At 39.2% G+C, this 17,390-nt stretch overlaps 1 protein-coding gene across 4 annotated transcripts in view; it reads right to left on the reverse strand.

The window, feature by feature from the left end:
• The window catches only part of LOC135472702 (myocyte-specific enhancer factor 2A-like), a 67,670-nt gene that overhangs the window by 38,744 nt on the left and 11,536 nt on the right, over positions 1–17,390 (reverse strand). Inside the window, exon 1 of one of the 4 annotated variants that reach the window (XM_064752328.1) lies at positions 14,434–14,722. The exons of 2 other annotated variants lie outside the window; for them this stretch is intronic. The gene's annotated coding sequence lies outside the window, so the exon portion shown is untranslated. Of the gene's footprint in view, positions 1–4,511; positions 4,550–14,433; positions 14,723–17,390 lie in introns of those variants that run through there. One more of the 4 variants, XM_064752330.1, reaches the window with a different exon arrangement.

Consider the following 17,390-nt stretch of genomic DNA (forward strand, 5'->3'; position numbering starts at 1 on the left):
TATATGCACTGTGAGACCATTCCTGTAACTGGTTCACTCACTGTTCATCCATCAGTGTTCAGGATGAGGTTAACAGGGAATGAGAACATATGTATAGTCAATAACCAATTAGAACCCCATGGATTACCATATTTTGAAATATATTAACTGAATGTGTGTACAGTCATCACTGTTTCTCTGCCAAAAGCTTGGGTTGTGAGGACGGACAACTTTCTTTTATTTTGCTGCATGACACAATATGGGTGGGTAGGGAACTGTGACATGAATGACATGACGGATACAGTCCATTCTGCACAGCATGAAATGAATGACAAGAGAGCCCAGCAAAGTAAACATGGGAAAAGAGTGCCCTTTCATGGGGGGGGGGGGGGGGCAAATATCTGCCCAGGCCTGACGGAGCCCCGATGCCCCAAGGCAGCTGATAAACCTCACAACACTGAACAGTTACGGATCAATGCTCCGACAGGAGAGTTTTCCAACAATATTTTATTGCCTCTTCTATAGGTACATACAGGAACATTAAAGGGCGTAACATACGGCCAGTTCATGACCTCTGAGGTGGGGAAAGTTTTCCCAGCTTACAAAGAGTGATTGCCATATGTCCTAAGTGCACTTACCTGTTCAACCAAAGGTGTAAAAATGCAATTTTGGCATGCTCTACAAATATATACAGGGGTCTCCTAAAATATTACATAAGTAGTCTGATATCGAACTTTGATCAAACCAGCTACTGTACAAACAGGTGAACCAATTAAACCAGGAGAGTGGATATTTTTGTGCATTATGTGCCTAAGGTAAACAGGAAGTGTAATTCTGCCTTCAAATGATTCCCTTATTTAATACAACAGCAAACTTTTGCCACCGTACAAATTAACCACTGTTTAATGAATCTACAAAAAGGTTTTCAAATTTCACTGAACATTCATTTATTACGTTTAATTTATTAACTGCCAATATTTCATAACTGTTTAAAGCTTCTTAGCAGTAAATCACAGTCTACATAACTGAACATATGATGTTTGTTACATTTTTCTCTATAACCAAGATATTTTCATTTTTCGAACAGATATATTGGTGCTTTCTTGCAGACTATGATATTTACTTATCAAATTTCAAAACATATATATATTGATCGTCTTACACTTCTTTAACACTCCTGCTCCTTGATATTCTTCCAGGCTTCTTTTTGAAGTATTACAAAGTATTATCCCGCAACAACAAGAATTTTCCTCTTCAAACATACTGTCTGTTTAACAAGTACAGTAATATGTCACAGATTTTACATATTAGAAACTTACAACTGTTCACAGTTTAGTGGAGCTGACCTCTGGGGCAATGTGTAGGGGTCAGGTCACCCACATGCATGTCACAAGGCCAGGCTAACCTATAGGTACATGTACCTGGGTGACCTGGTGATATCGGTCATTCTGGGCAGGTGGGCTTCTCACACCACACCACCACTGACCACTAGATGACCAGTGTCACGCCTGGGGCTACTCTCGATATTGACAGCTCAGGCCACCACCCACAGGATTTCTGTCACACTACATTTCACAACACTCAAGTTCTAAGGAGACACACCCACTGATTTGGGAAAATAACACAGCAATCCTAATACTTCAACAGTTTATGTTCAGCATGAAATTTACCATATATTCGTGACCTTTTTGCAGTGTTTGGGAAACTACATCTTGTTCTATGTACATATGTTTTATACTTCAGCAAACCAGTGAAGTGTGAAAATTCAGTAAAGGTCTTTGCCCTCTAGTACGCAAACAGGAACACAGCGCAAAGAATGTGTCTTCACAATCTATTGTATTCCATGTGATGAGGAATTGGCTCAAGCTAAATTCAATCTCCATAAGGAGAATAATTTTATTGCTCTACACAGCAACCAACATAAAAGTAAATGTATGTTTAAATTTACTTCTTGAAAATTGGCAAAATGGTTACAGAATTAATGGATCTGTGAGACCTGTCCATGATAAATACATCCTCATCTTGTTCACATATATTGTTTGATAAAATCATTGTTTATAGATACTACTAGATATCTTTTGTACTCTTTTGTACAAAAGTTGGACAACCTGGAAACTGTTTTCTTAAATTCACAACAAATAACAAACCAAACTGACTAAACTGTTTTGAAAAAGAGCTTGAGCAGAGGTCAAGCTTAGATATTGAGGGAATTGTCTGGCATAAACCATCACCCTCTGGCGGGTACATATACTTGACAAACCTGCATAATTAAAGCCATAAGCAAACCAGTGGATTCGAGCTTTCCACTTCAATGGACACAGGCTGATCAAATGTAGAAAAAACTTAGGCTAAATCAGCCAGTGACTGCTGCGTGTATGAGAAATGACAATTTAGTAGCTATCAGTTTGTTTAACTGATTGATCAATCACTAGATGGTTTAACGTGTCATCTCATCGAAGGGAATGGATCATTGTCAACCAGTAGGTTATGGCAGATACCCACTCAGACAACATGTAGACTACAAAACAAATCTGGACAAAACTGTTTGTGATTCTGCTCTTTAGTTTTACAAAAACATTTTTTATATCATCATATGTTAAGCTGAAGCTTGATCTGAAAATCTCTGCCACAGCATCTACTGGTTGTACATATGACGTGTGCTTCAGCTCATACTACACTTGCATGTGAAGCATCCATAGTTCAATATCCTTGTTAATTGTAAACATGAGAATGAGACACTTTACTTAAAAGGAATGCCTTGCGCCATATCCGTGAATACCTGTTGCGCCATATCCTAGACTCCTTCCTACACCCTGTATCAAGTCCCTGCTGTAATTGAGTGAAATGTAGCACATATTCAGAGTACATGAATTTTTCTTAAACCTACATGTTACAGATGTTTTGAGTCTCCAAAGTATGCAAACATAAAATCAAGATGACATCACAGGCAAAACATTTGCCATAAATCAGATTGCAAAGATTTTAAAAGAATGCCTAGAGCAATCTATAACTGTCTTGACATAACACGTAGATAGAAAAATTTAGCAAGAGACAATATTATCACTTTAAAATTTACATACAAAAAGTATTATATCTCTACACCTTTAAATGACAGTTCACAATTTCATACCGTACATTAAATTTGCATTAATCAAGCGCACATTATAAAACCCTCATTTATTTAAAATTCAGAACCTGTTTGAAACATGTTCTTTTTTGTCAAGGTGCCACCTCGTGTATGCATCAGTAATCCTGGATTCTAGTTAGCTTTCTCCTGTCACAGAAGAAAGCAACAACCGTCACGTAAAACAATCTATTAACACTTAAAATTCACGATTGTAATTGGTCTTAACCAGGATTACCTGGGGTATGGTGGGCAAGATTAGACACACCTCCTATAAACTGACAAGGTTGGGTAATGAGAGAAATAAGGCTGTTGACAAACAGGTTCTAACCACCCCGCTTGACATCCTCCTCCCTTCAGTCCATATGCACCGCTAACACTCTTACAATTGTATAATTAATATAAAATTATACCCGCACCTTCTTATTATAACACAACTAACGTTAGTCCCTATTAGGTAATTCAAATTTCATATCATTTTTTGATCTTCAGGCAAATGCCAATATATATTCACAGAGAAATAATTTTACCTCCAAAACATACCTGAATTTTTTAAGTATATCTAATAAAGAAATTATTAGGAACATTCGTCAGGCAATTGAATACATGCTTGAATAGAGTCAGGTTAACAGCCACTAAATCTGAATATGCAAGGTAAATAAAGAAAAAAATACTGATATTGTGATATTATGCTGACCAGGCTTATTAAAAATGCTTCACTCAAATGTGATCTTTCAATGTTTTAAATTTAACCAGTAAAAAAAAACAGATAATTTCGTGTTGCCCCTGGAGGTTTTAAACTTTGATACAAATCAAATTTTACATAACATTCACAAAGTAGGACAAATAGGAAAATATACATTAGATCCTTAAGAGGTAACTTTAACTGCACGTTCAGTCAGCAAGTAATTAACACGTGTACATGAAGTGCTGGACTAGGTCTTCAAACGTCTTTACAAATGACATTCCTACATACATACGTTAGTGAAGTCTTCATACAGCAATGCAGGTATGTTCAGGTATCTACCATTCACTATTAAAATTATGTATGTAAAATGTAAATGACCATACCTTTAACATGATAGTTTGAAAATTGAAAGAATTACATTCCTAAATTACAGTCTCCTGTTTTTCACCGTTTTACCACAAGTCACACTATAAAAGTCCCATACAGATATGTGTAGTGTCTGCTATACATTAAGCAGTACATATTTAAATCATACATTAAACAGTACACAGGTAAATGCATAAATTCTGTATTAAGCAGTACAAGAAGTGCAGTAAACATTAAGCAGTACACCCACACCTGTGCCTGACATCAATACTTATGTAATACAGATATCCACTGTAGATCAAATAGTACAGAAGTGTATCCATACACAACTGGAATTTTATCTACATAACTTACTTGTGAAATTGTGATACCTTGTACCTCTATGAAGGTGATAAACCAAACTGTGCCTCGTCAACAGGAATGTATATACACATGTACAATGGTGAAAATTTCCCCTCCAGCCTTCCCTGTATACAAACACATGTTGTCATCACCCATACCAAAACCCACGTGATAAAGCATGATGTCACATCTAAATTTAAACTTTGGGGAACTACCTTCTTTCCGGAGGCACTTATGTGTCCTGGTTACGGTGAATACCTGTCAAGGGTTACTGTTATGATAACAGCCCCCCACCCAATCCCTTGTCTTCCTCCAGCAGTGCTGTTGTTCAATGGTGTACACATACAGGTAGGCTTACATATGAACTGCAATACAGGTTCAGTTTTGCTCCATTCATACCTGTGTGACATTGACATATACCATACAGGGTTTCAGTATATATTAACGTGCTGCCACTAACAGACATGTACAACTAATAAATGATTTTTCACGGTTTCCTACCACCATAATGCTGGCTGCCATTGTATAAGTAAAATATTCTTGAGTACATAGCAAAACACCAATAAAATAAATAAATAAATAAATATAAATGCTTTTTCATTTACCTGTATGTACTACACCGCAATACTAACTTGTATACAAACCTCCTGTCATGATTAATAAATGGATACATCTGAGATGGTATTTTTTTAACTGTTCAAGTCACTATAATATCATACCACCTTCAAACATAACCCTGCTGGTACATGTACCCATGCGTATCTGAATGACTCCAGCCGCACAATCCTGCTGGTACATGTACCCATGCGTATCTGAATGACTCCAGCCACACAATCCTGCTGGTACATGTACCCATGCGTATCTGAATGACTCCAGCCACACAATCCTGCTGGTACATGTACCCATGCGTATCTGAATGACTCCAGCCACACAATCCTGCTGGTACATGTACCCAAGCATATCTGAATGACTCCAGCCACTTTATAACATTAGCACCACATTAGTTTTGACAGAGTTAAGATGAATCCAAAGCTTTTTTCTTCCGATCAGTCATTCTGATCTAATTACAGATGCCGACACCTGTCGTATCAATTCCCCCTTTTGTTTCCCTGCTCATTACGCACCAGACCACATTCCTACATCTCCATCCGGTGTCCAGGTGACAAGGACAAGTGTCAGGTAATAAGGTAACAATTTTTCTACCTACGTCAAAGCAGCCATGGAACACACTGTTCAAAAGATTGAGATGTGCACTGAGCCTTGTGAACAAGACCGTCACTACAGAAAGTACCAACAATGGAATCACTATTATCCTTTGCGACCCCTCTTATTTCTGTGACTATCAACATGGGCCGTCAGGAATTCAGGGTAGCTCACTGGTTAGAGTTGTAACAATACTATGATGGAACAAAAGAATCCAACTGGACAGTTCATAGCTTGATGAACAAAGTAGAAAATCAAACATATACAGTATACACATGGGCCCAGTTGTTCAAAAGTGTATTAGCACTTAAGCCCGGTATAAACGTTAGTTCAGACTAACTTACTCTCATTTTCTTTGTATTAGGATGAGATTAGTATTAAGATTTAAGCCTGGCTTAACTTTAATGCAATTTTGAACAACTTGCCCCTGATCCTGATGTGTGAACATACACACTCAAGACAAAATACATGTAAATTGTGTACAACTAATAGTGGCTTAACCAACCACCTCTAACTGAATACTGACAACACAACCTCTCAACATGATTAAAATACAGTACCATACCGTGCCTAACTTCACAACAGCAAGTTAACTAATGACAACCCACATTCCCCTTACAGTGAAGCATGAACGACACTCAAAACAAATACTGGAAGATACACCACAAGAAAATTTAAATTATATACAAAAAATTTTGAGCATTAATTCAAATTACTTATGTGGGACAAATTCACTTGTTTACTGACATCACCGACATTTTCCCTAAATCCCCAAGTCTTATATTATGACTCTCCTCAATTTCATAAAACAAGCTACAAGAAAAGTCTTACAAGATTGTGACAAATAAACAGAATCACCCGGTAACACCCAAAGTTTTCACAGCTGAACATCTCCCATGGTCAACCTGGCGATATTAGCAACTTGATCAGTCGGCTAATTTGATGGTCCACTGCCAAAGTTGACAACACCATTAATCACAATCTAATTACCATGCTGACCTTTAATGATCTTTTACCTGGCAAGACCCTCGTTTAGCTCAGGTGACAATGACATTCCATACATGTAGGAAAGCTAATGAATAGTAATCGACATTGAATGCGTAACTGTACAAGTTCATTACCTGACCAGAAGGGAGATCCAGTTACTCTAGCCAAGATGTTTTATTTCACATGCAGTACATGTAACAATAATATCTCCACCACTGGTAACCCAGAGGAATTGTTTTGCTGCTAATAAGAACACTGCCCATAGTCCTTCTGTTTTAGAAAGGAAGGTGATTAAAGCTAACACAATACATGTTTATACCCCATATAAAACTAGCCAAAGGTGATCATAAAATACACCGATGTCACATAAGTAAGTTCTATGTTGTAAAAATAATTAGGATTATGACTTCAGCAACATGGATATGTCATCATTAAACATCTACATAATTTTGTGTTCACGTGTCTTTACGGACATCAGAAAATTGATTACAAAATACCTGCTAGCCGATATTTTGATTTATTTATTTCCACTGGTGTTTTACGCCATAATCTAGAATATTCCTGCTTTTGTGTGACTCTGCTCCTTGGAAGAAATCTTGTCTACCAAACTTGGCAGGCTCAGGTCATCCACAATCACAACGGACATGAACAGTATATCACAGGGCACAGATCCTAACATTTACCCGCCATGTACAGGACACAAATCCTATGACAATGGACATAAACAGTGTATCACAGGGCACAGATCCTAACATTCACCCGCCATGTACAGGACACAAATCCTATGACAATGGACATAAACAGTGTATCACAGGGCACAGATCCTAACATTTACCCGCCATGTACAGGACACAAATCCTATGACAATGGACATAAACAGTGTATCACAGGGCACAGATCCTAACATTCACTCGCCATGTACAGGACACAAATCCTATGACAATGGACATAAACAGTGTATCACAGGGCACAGATCCTAACATTCACCCGCCATGTACAGGACACAAATCCTATGACAATGGACATGAACAGTGTATCACAGGACACAGATCCTAACATTCACTCGCCATGTACAGGACACAAATCCTATGACAATGGACATAAACAGTGTATCACAGGGCACAGATCCTAACATTCACCCGCCATGTACAGGACACAAATCCTATGACAATGGACATGAACAGTGTATCACAGGACACAGATCCTAACATTCACCCGCCATGTACAGGACACAAATCCTATGACAATGGACATAAACAGTGTATCACAGGGCACAGATCCTAACATTCACCCGCCATGTACAGGACACAAATCCTATGACAATGGACATGAACAGTGTATCACAGGACACAGATCCTAACATTCACTCGCCATGTACAGGACACAAATCCTATGACAATGGACATAAACAGTGTATCACAGGGCACAGATCCTAACATTCACCCGCCATGTACAGGACACAAATCCTATGACAATGGACATAAACAGTGTATCACAGGGCACAGATCCTAACATTCACTCGCCATGTACAGGACACAAATCCTATGACAATGGACATAAACAGTGTATCACAGGGCACAGATCCTAACATTTACCCGCCATGTACAGGACACAAATCCTATGACAATGGACATAAACAGTGTATCACAGGGCACAGATCCTAACATTTACCCGCCATGTACAGGACACAAATCCTATGACAGTGGACATAAACAGTACATCACAGGGCACAGATCCTAACATTCACCCGCCATGTACAGGACACAAATCCTATGACAATGGACATAAACAGTGTATCACAGGGCACAGATCCTAACATTCACCCGCCATGTACAGGACACAAATACTATGACAATGGACATAACCAGTGTATCACAAGGCACAGATCCTAACATTCACCCGCCATGTACAGGACACAAATCCTATGACAATGGACATAAACAGTGTATCACAAGGCACAGATCCTAACATTTACCCGCCATGTACAGGACACAAATCCCAACCCTGGACACAATCTCTAACTAAACTGCACTTCACTCATTCCGCCAAGAAAAAAAACCACCGTCGGTTCAACAAAGACAGTTTTGATTTGCAGTGAAGACATTACATGGAATTTGAATGCTTATTTTTGGAACTTTTGAAAGACAAAGGTATCCCAATATGGGTCGTAAACTGTGCATCATAACGAAGCATAAAATTTAAAGAAAAAAATATATAAGAGAGCATAAATCTAGACAAGGTATCACGACTACATTCATGCATGTACTATAAGAAACTGGGTTAAATTCTTAAGGTCACCTGATCCCCTTGACTGAAAGCGGATATTCCATGAGAATGGTTCTACTATGTAATTCTTCATGCTCTCTCTACACAACAAACACGGCAGCCAGATTCCAGTTTGGGGAATTTAACAGATAAAATGAAATGTTTTTTTTTTTTTTGCACAAAGCATTTACATGTACTTGCTAATGCTGAAATGGCTGTGTATGTATTCTTTGTCTTACCCAAATAAAAACAATTGTTTTAAAATGTCATGAAAGTATTTTAGAAAGTCACCCACTGAGCCACTGCAGCAACGAAATGTTTTAATATATTTGTTCATGTGGTTTCATGACAGGAATTTAAGAAATTGATGCTAAAGTTGCTAATAGCCAAAGCTACCATGAACAAAGATACACAAAATACACAACAACTATGACATCATGTGGGAAGGATTTCCAGCCACGAAGAAACCTAGAGCATAATTAAACAATAAACTCTCCAAGTATTTGGTTCAACCCTTGACCCCTCCTCCCCTACAACTTCTCCTCTCTGCCCTTGAGCAGCTGTCAGTAATGAGGATGTAGGGTAGCTGGACTTGTGTTTGGTTACAGTAGCTGGAGGCAGGCAGTACTGCAACCTTGGCCCTGTCCATCTTCTGGAGGAGGCTGCTAAAGGGGTTCCTGACAGGCATGATTTCCATGCACAACACTAATGCTACTAAATAGATTCATCAATATTCATTTATGTAAAAAGATACAGGTGTACTGTGTAATCTTTGACAAAACACCATCTTTCCTATCAGCACAGATCAATTTTCACTTGAAAAATACAACTACAAAGCTGCAAAAATCAAGATATGAAAATAGCATTTTTAGTACTGTTCATGTAAAGGTTTCGACATGCTTTAGAGATATGTCATGCCACACCATAGTCACAAAGTTGCACTGTAATAAAATTATATCATCCTGGGCTGATCCTTCACCATATGACATAATGTAGGCATTAACCTGGATTCTAACCCAAACCTCCGTCCCCTAGAGTGCCCCTGTCAGACTGAAACTGGAGGTAAACCAACACCAGCCCCATCATTAGATAGCCTCTCACTGGTTTCTCCAATCCCCATAAAAAGGCTTAGAGGGCTATCCTAGCTGGCAGACTGGACGAATCCCTCACAGATGGACAGACACTCTATTCACACAATAACTCATGGGTCACCCAGGGCTTCTTAGGCATAACAGCACCCCTCTCTGAAATTCCCAGCAAATAAGACAAATTATGAACTTCTGGTCCTGCACTCATGAAGGATAAGCCTGTCATGACTGTGAGACAAGTATAAGCCTCTGGCTTCCAAACCATAACCAGCATTGCATTTGTTGACTGAAAGGGTCTCTGATAATGATGGTAATAGTGTGGCAAAATTTTTGGAATGACCGATTAAGACCTTGGTAAACCTTCAGCTGACCTCAAACAAGCCTGACCCTGCCTGCCCTTGTGATTTTGATGGTAGGGAAAACAGTGCAGTCAATACATGCAGGTAATCGAACATTCCTTCAGGGTAACACATCCATGTTACACCCTTAAACTGTATCTAATGAGCAGATTCTTCAAAATGACAACTAATTAATAGGAATAATTACATCAGGGTGTTCCCTTTTCAAAGCAAATTAATGAACAGCTGTAACCCCCAGTCATGGCCAATACAGTTTTGTCATCAAATAAATCTTATCTGGCCAGGGACAGGTATGCTCTACATTGCATTCAAACTTCTTCTTAGACAGAAATCATAAATAAAGGGATATGCGGTGTTTTGGGTTTGTACTGTGCCATGCATGTAAAAGTTGCTAGCTTTTGTGCTTAGGATAAAGTCTGACAAATGGTCAACAGCCATAGATACAAAAAGGCCTTTCATTAGAAACCACTGCTGAAGCTAAGCTGACTAATGATTGGCTGGTTCAGACTGACAGGAACATAAAAGTAAAAGACTATTGGGAACTTCTAGTCTCATGTCAGTACACTTTAGATGCATGCAGACAAACAGATCATTAAACATGTAAAGAATTTTATAATTTCTCCAAGCCACGTTCCACAAGTACATGTAAATGTACATAGTGCATGACCTCACAAGATATTTTATCAAAACACAAAAATATATTATAATTTTGATTACAAAGATACAAAACATCTGTTTCTCAACAGTATTTTTGGTAGAAGAGGATGTCAAGAAATAAACAGCTGAGGACAACCTGTGAAATGATTGTAGAAGTGAAGTCTAATGCTGCAATACTTTGAAAAGATTTGGTTATTTTAATTCAGACCATTTCAAGTTCACACCACTGTCAATCAAACCTGAAACTAATCCCTGAAAGCTGCAAGACATTATCTGACATTTCTTTTCACAAAACAACATCAAGAGCGAATTCTCTCAACAGCCAACAGTTCAATAAATTATATCACCACAATCAGTAGCATAATAAGATGCAGTGTCACACAGCATTTCAGAAAATATGAATATAAAACTATGTTTAGCTCACCGTTCTGATGATCACGTTTAGATTTACTGGAAAGATTAAAGCTTAAGCATTCTCAATGACTTAATCTTAGGAGAAAATCTGAAATCTGCCAAGCCCTAGCATTTGGGAACCAGCATGAGAGCCTCTCTAAACATGATGTAGCACATACCTCGATGCACAGTATCAAAGTACACGTAGACTGAAGAATTACATGTTAAAAGTTTCATAGCGTTATGTTGAGAAATAATCAAAGAAGAACAGAGAGGACCTTTGGACAAATACCTTAGAGCAAACAAACAAAAGAAAGTGCCCTCTCCTTAGTGAACATGTGCATTAACCATCTTAAAATTCTGATGGAATTTTTTGTTGTCAGATCCACATTCCTGTCGCGGAGTTGGTACATAGCAGAGAAGCTATGGCCTATATCGCACCTGCCAGCCAGCACAGGTAAATACATGTTCCACAAACAGCTCATAGCTAACCTACTGACCAGAATTTGACGGCCAACGTACAAGTGAATAGCCTCACCTTAACCCCCGAATTCCAATCTCACCTTGGTCTTTCTAATGAACCACAGAACACTGCACAACTCTCATCCAATACAAACCTTTGCTACAGACCATGGCACGTGGCAGTCAAGGTGGACAAGATTCCCATCATACACAGGATATTGCCAGAACAATGCTGATTCCAGACAACTGACATTACTACTGCACTCTACACCTATGGATTTACACTCTATAGTAGTTAGATATTCGCCACTAATTAGGCAAATAGTACAGGTATACCAATGTTATTACTACCTGTTCAATATTACCCTAGTTGGGATAACTGAAATTGATTTAATAATTCACCTGGTATACATTTTATGCCAGCTGAATTTTGTTTTAGAGAGGCAAAGAAGGACAACAATATAGGTGAGAATGCAGTTCCATACGGCTTCTATCCCTGATAATACCACACTTATCACCCTACAAACCAATGGGTTCAGTATTACCTGACCTACAGTGGGCTCAATGTTACTGTAGATATGATCAACTCAATATTACCCTACATACCATTTTGCTCAATATTACCGTAGATATATTGACGAGCTCAATATTACCACTTTCTGATGGTGAGTGAGTCATTGGGATTTAACATCGTAATTAACAATTTTTCAGTTAGATGACAACGAAGTGCATGTGCATGTAATGTGCCTCCTTGTTGCGGGATGGATTTTCACTGCTCTTTTATCTAGTGCTGCTTCACTCAAGACGACTTCCCAAAGGTAAATAAGTCGCTCAAACCATTATACTAATACAGGTCAACCAGTCGTTGCACTATCCCCTTCATGCTGAACTCCAAGCGAGGAAGCTACAACTTCCTCTTATAAGGTCCTATGCGTGACCCAATCCAGGATTGACCCTGGTTCTACTGCCTCCCAAAGCGGACGCTCTACCAACTGGGGCAGGTACTACATTCCAACTGAGACAATATTACCATACATGAATGGGTTCAGCAATACCCAACTTACCTATGAGCTTGTGTTACCCTATGGCACTACAACAATGGACTCAATATTAACAGGTACACCCTACGTTGTCCTCTGTACCAACGAAATCAGACCTATATCTTACTGGTACTGTATACAAGTTGCAATCTGGCTAACCAATACATATTTTTGTCACAAAAATGGTTACAAATATTATTTTTGTAGAAATTTTAAACATTAAGATATGTTTAGACTCATTATTTATCTTATACAAAACATTACATGATGTTGAGGACATCATTGTAACAGAGATTTTAACACTGTAAGAATACATTCTATGATATATTAAAAAGCAAGGCAGAGCACATTGTTTGAAATACTTGATGCAGACACTAGACAAAAAGAGCCCTACACTTCAGAGTATGCAATCACCGGCTTTTGCAGACGGCCTGGCAGTAATACAAATGACCGAAGACAAATCAATCCTCTCAACAGGTGAAAGATAAAGGAAATTAAGAAATAATAACCACAAATTTGCTTCCCTTTCTTGAAAACTGAATGCCTGAACTCAGGCTTCAAACGCAAGATGACTGCTGTAATTACCAGCTCTACCAGCCACCCAGCAATACCCAGGAAATCACATCTCCTCGATTTGCTGCACCAGAAATTAAAATCTCCCTAAGGGAAAGCTGAGGCAGGGACTGGAAACATGCTGTCAAGATTTATCTTACTGTTATTCTGATTTTATCGCCGGCATTAAACACATGTTCTTACTGCGCAGGAAAGTGCTTTTCTCTCTTCCTCTTAAACATTGTCTAGTTTCCTGAGCGTAAATAAATCATGACTTGTGGAATTATGGAACCCCCACCCACACGATTGAACTGTGACAAGCAGATGCTCTGGGAGACAGGGAGAGTGGGGTTGACGGACTGTACCTCAATAATCTTACGTTTGTCCACCCCCTCCCCAACCTCGTCTGTCTGTCTGTCTCCCTCCCTCCCACCCAGGTTGGACCTGTCTCACTCAGGATATTGTGTGTCTGGCAAACACCGGGAATCAATGTCTAACATCTTAAGGTATTTTAATAATGAAAGTTAAAGATAGCTAATTCATCAGCACTTTGCGTAGGATGGCACATGCAGTAGGGTAAGCAGTATGTGAGACTTGAGGCAGGCCAGCCAATACTGGTGACTGGTCACAGTATGTAACATACAGCATCACCCCCCCCTCCCCCCCCCAGGTAAACATCTCAGCCTATTAACTGACAGTCTACCTGGCTCTTAAGTTCAGCAATAAATCACCGACAGAAGAGAGCCTTCAGAACTTCTACACGACAATGAAAAACGTCTACTGTAGCAGTGGACAGGTTGTTATAAGAGACAAGACGGCATTCCTGCATGTTGGGATGTTACCTCAGTCTGAGACACCAGTCACCCCATTAAGTGATAAACCACGTAGACCCCCAAGACCCGGCAAATAACACACATAGTCCACTCACCTGAGTACTGCTAAGAAAGTCCAAGTGTGCTGCCAGTTGCTCGTGTGTCCAGGTATGAAGTGTGTTGTTGATGTTGAGCATTAAGACCATTTCTCAGCCAGTCCTACAGGGTGAGGTGTAAACAGAGAGACTGGCCTGTCTGCAGTTGACTGTAGTGAAAGGGAAAGTCTTTACATGCGGTTAAAGCCACAAATAGCCAACACAACATAGCCTCTCAAAACTTTCTGACCTACATCTGGAGTTGAGTGTGGATTAGGCAAGATCTTGGCCAGTTAGCCAATCAGATCCCTTGACTTAACATGCCCCCCCCCCACCCTTTCCCCAAACTCCTGGCCTTAACCATAGGTGTTTCACTGGTCAGATGAAGTTTGGTCAGCTGACCTATTACAAGGCTTCTTGAGGTTCTCTACTGCCTTTCTCAAATGTCAGGAATCATATTAGGGGTAAAAATGAATGACGTCAAACTGCTGTCATCAACTTAAGAACTATCATATAAACTCATTTTTCTTACATTCACATATGGTCAAGCACAAAAATTTTCTAGAATCGTATTGTGTCATGAAGCCTCTGTTGAGGGGTACCTCACTCTAGAGCCCCTCATTTGCACATCTGGCTGACATACCATGCACAGGGAGCAGGTAAACTGTGGGTCTGCAGCAGAGTGCCAGCTGAAGAACACACATAACTCCTACATTCCACAACATTACACAGCCCGTGCCCCCTCCAAGACAGCGCAGTGCAAATAAGTTTCCTCGTGCCTAATGACGCTTTTTCGCATGAGGAGGGGTGAGGACCTGGCCACGCTTCTAGTTACTACCAGGTAGAGATGGAACGTCATTGCTACCCCAACCCAGCCAAGGTGTTGTCAGGATGTGGTCACCATGACAACGTGAGGTCTATCCATGCTCCCCGCACTTGCCTACATGTCTACATGCATACAATCCTAAGATAAAACTTCAGGAACTGCTTTCCAGGTCCTAAAATGTACCTTAAAATCATGAAATTGAGGACATCAGGCAGAAATGCCTTTGGTTAAATAAGACAAGTTTATTTACTTTTTGAACAGCATTCCTTCATAGAATTTTTATCCCCGACTGTGTTGGAGATTATTTTACATACTCATCATGCTTCTACTCACCAAAAATAACTCCAAACAAACCTTACTCTGATATACATGTATGCAAAATTATTTAAGTCTTACAATTTCAATGAGACAAAATCTGATAAGTCCATTAAATTAAAAACTGTTATCATAACATGACGGGCTTAGATTAAGTCTTGATTCAAAATTCAAATGTTTTAGCATATTAGATGAATGTTCTGTGAACTGGATAGGTTATTTTACAACATCTGTGAAGTTCATATGTGGCCCTCCCTGAACAATACATTTTACTCTTCAAAACCTTATGAAATCTGTTTTAAAACTGAATCTAAAGTTTTACCTTAATGGTCAAATTTATTGAGGATTTAGGGTAGCATAATACTCATCAAAATAAAAAAATAAGTATTACATTCTGTGGGCAGAAAATCTCTCAACTACTGATGTTTTCCTAATGCAGAATGTCCATAAAATCATAATTACAGCCGAAGCTATACAATATTCCACATTATTTGTCCAGAACATGACTGACTTCAAGGAGAGGCGAATCTGAGATGTCCTTGGTGAGGACAATGGCAACAACACCTCTGCACGAATTGTTCTGCTCCATACCAACACAGTCAAACTACATATATATGGCTTCACCAATTCAGATGATGCCAGTCAAGTGAGAAAATCAAGAAGCACAACACAGCTCACCGCACTGATCAACACTGTACATTGTACCTGTTAAATACTACTCTTGTTACTGGATCAAAGTAGTCGAGCAGTTTGTCATATCAATGCAAGAAGATCCTGTAACTCAACACACCTTTACACATACCCAAACTACCAATACTGCGTGGCAACAACTCACCTGACAATTCCGCATTTTATATTAACATACACATAAATTTGCTTTTCAGATTCTTTGGAACAAAAAATGAGTCACTTGTGTAGCATTTTCAACGGGATGTCAAGCATTAGACAACAACAACCCAAAATTGTAGTTGAAGCTACAACTTCCTCTTTTAAGGTCTTAGGTGTGACTCCACCAAGCACTGACCCTGGATCTACAGCCCCCAAAGCGGACGCTCTACCAACTGAGCTATCGGGCCACTGTCGTCATTAAGTGAATGAATCTTGGTGAAAGATAGGATGTCAAAGGCTTTGAGCAGCGTATAGAGCTGCTTGTCGCAGATAAAAAAAACCAAAAAAACACCTACATGTACATGTCCATTTTTCTTCAAAAAGAGTTAATTGAAGGTAAAAAAAAATGCTCTTTTTCCAAGTAACTTAACAATGCACAATATAATCTGAGGAGAAACAAAGAGAAAAGATACACCACAAAGTACATAAATTAAAGGTTTTCATGTATATGTTGGCCCTTACCTATATGGATACTTGACTTAAGAGGGCTTAAGAGGAATGGTGAGACCTGGGAGAAGAGAAGAGGATAGATGGGAAAGGAGGGGGGAGGAGGGGGGGGGGGAATGGTAACCCAGTAAACTGGCATATTTAGCGGACTGACTCACCCTGGTGCCAGAAGCCAGAGATCTCTGGGGAGAAGGGCTGTATGTATGTATGTAAGGCTTTCTTGACCATTTCTTGCACCCACTGCTGGGCACCAAATGATAACCATGTGCTCCTTTCTAAACAGTTGAGGAGAAACATGTACCCATGTCTAAACTGTGTCCTTTCTATGCAAATAAACATTGACATGTTCATGTCAGCATTTTATGTTTTAGGATATCATTGGGCTCTATATATGTGTGACATATCATATTTAATACATTTATCCATGATGGATTTAAATCTTTGGCTTTAAGTCTTAGGTTAAGTACATATATATAACTATAACTTTAAAAATAACAGCCAT

The sequence above is a fragment of the Liolophura sinensis genome, chromosome 8 (genome assembly GCF_032854445.1).
Source record: "Liolophura sinensis isolate JHLJ2023 chromosome 8, CUHK_Ljap_v2, whole genome shotgun sequence".
Taxonomy (NCBI): domain Eukaryota; kingdom Metazoa; phylum Mollusca; class Polyplacophora; order Chitonida; family Chitonidae; genus Liolophura; species Liolophura sinensis.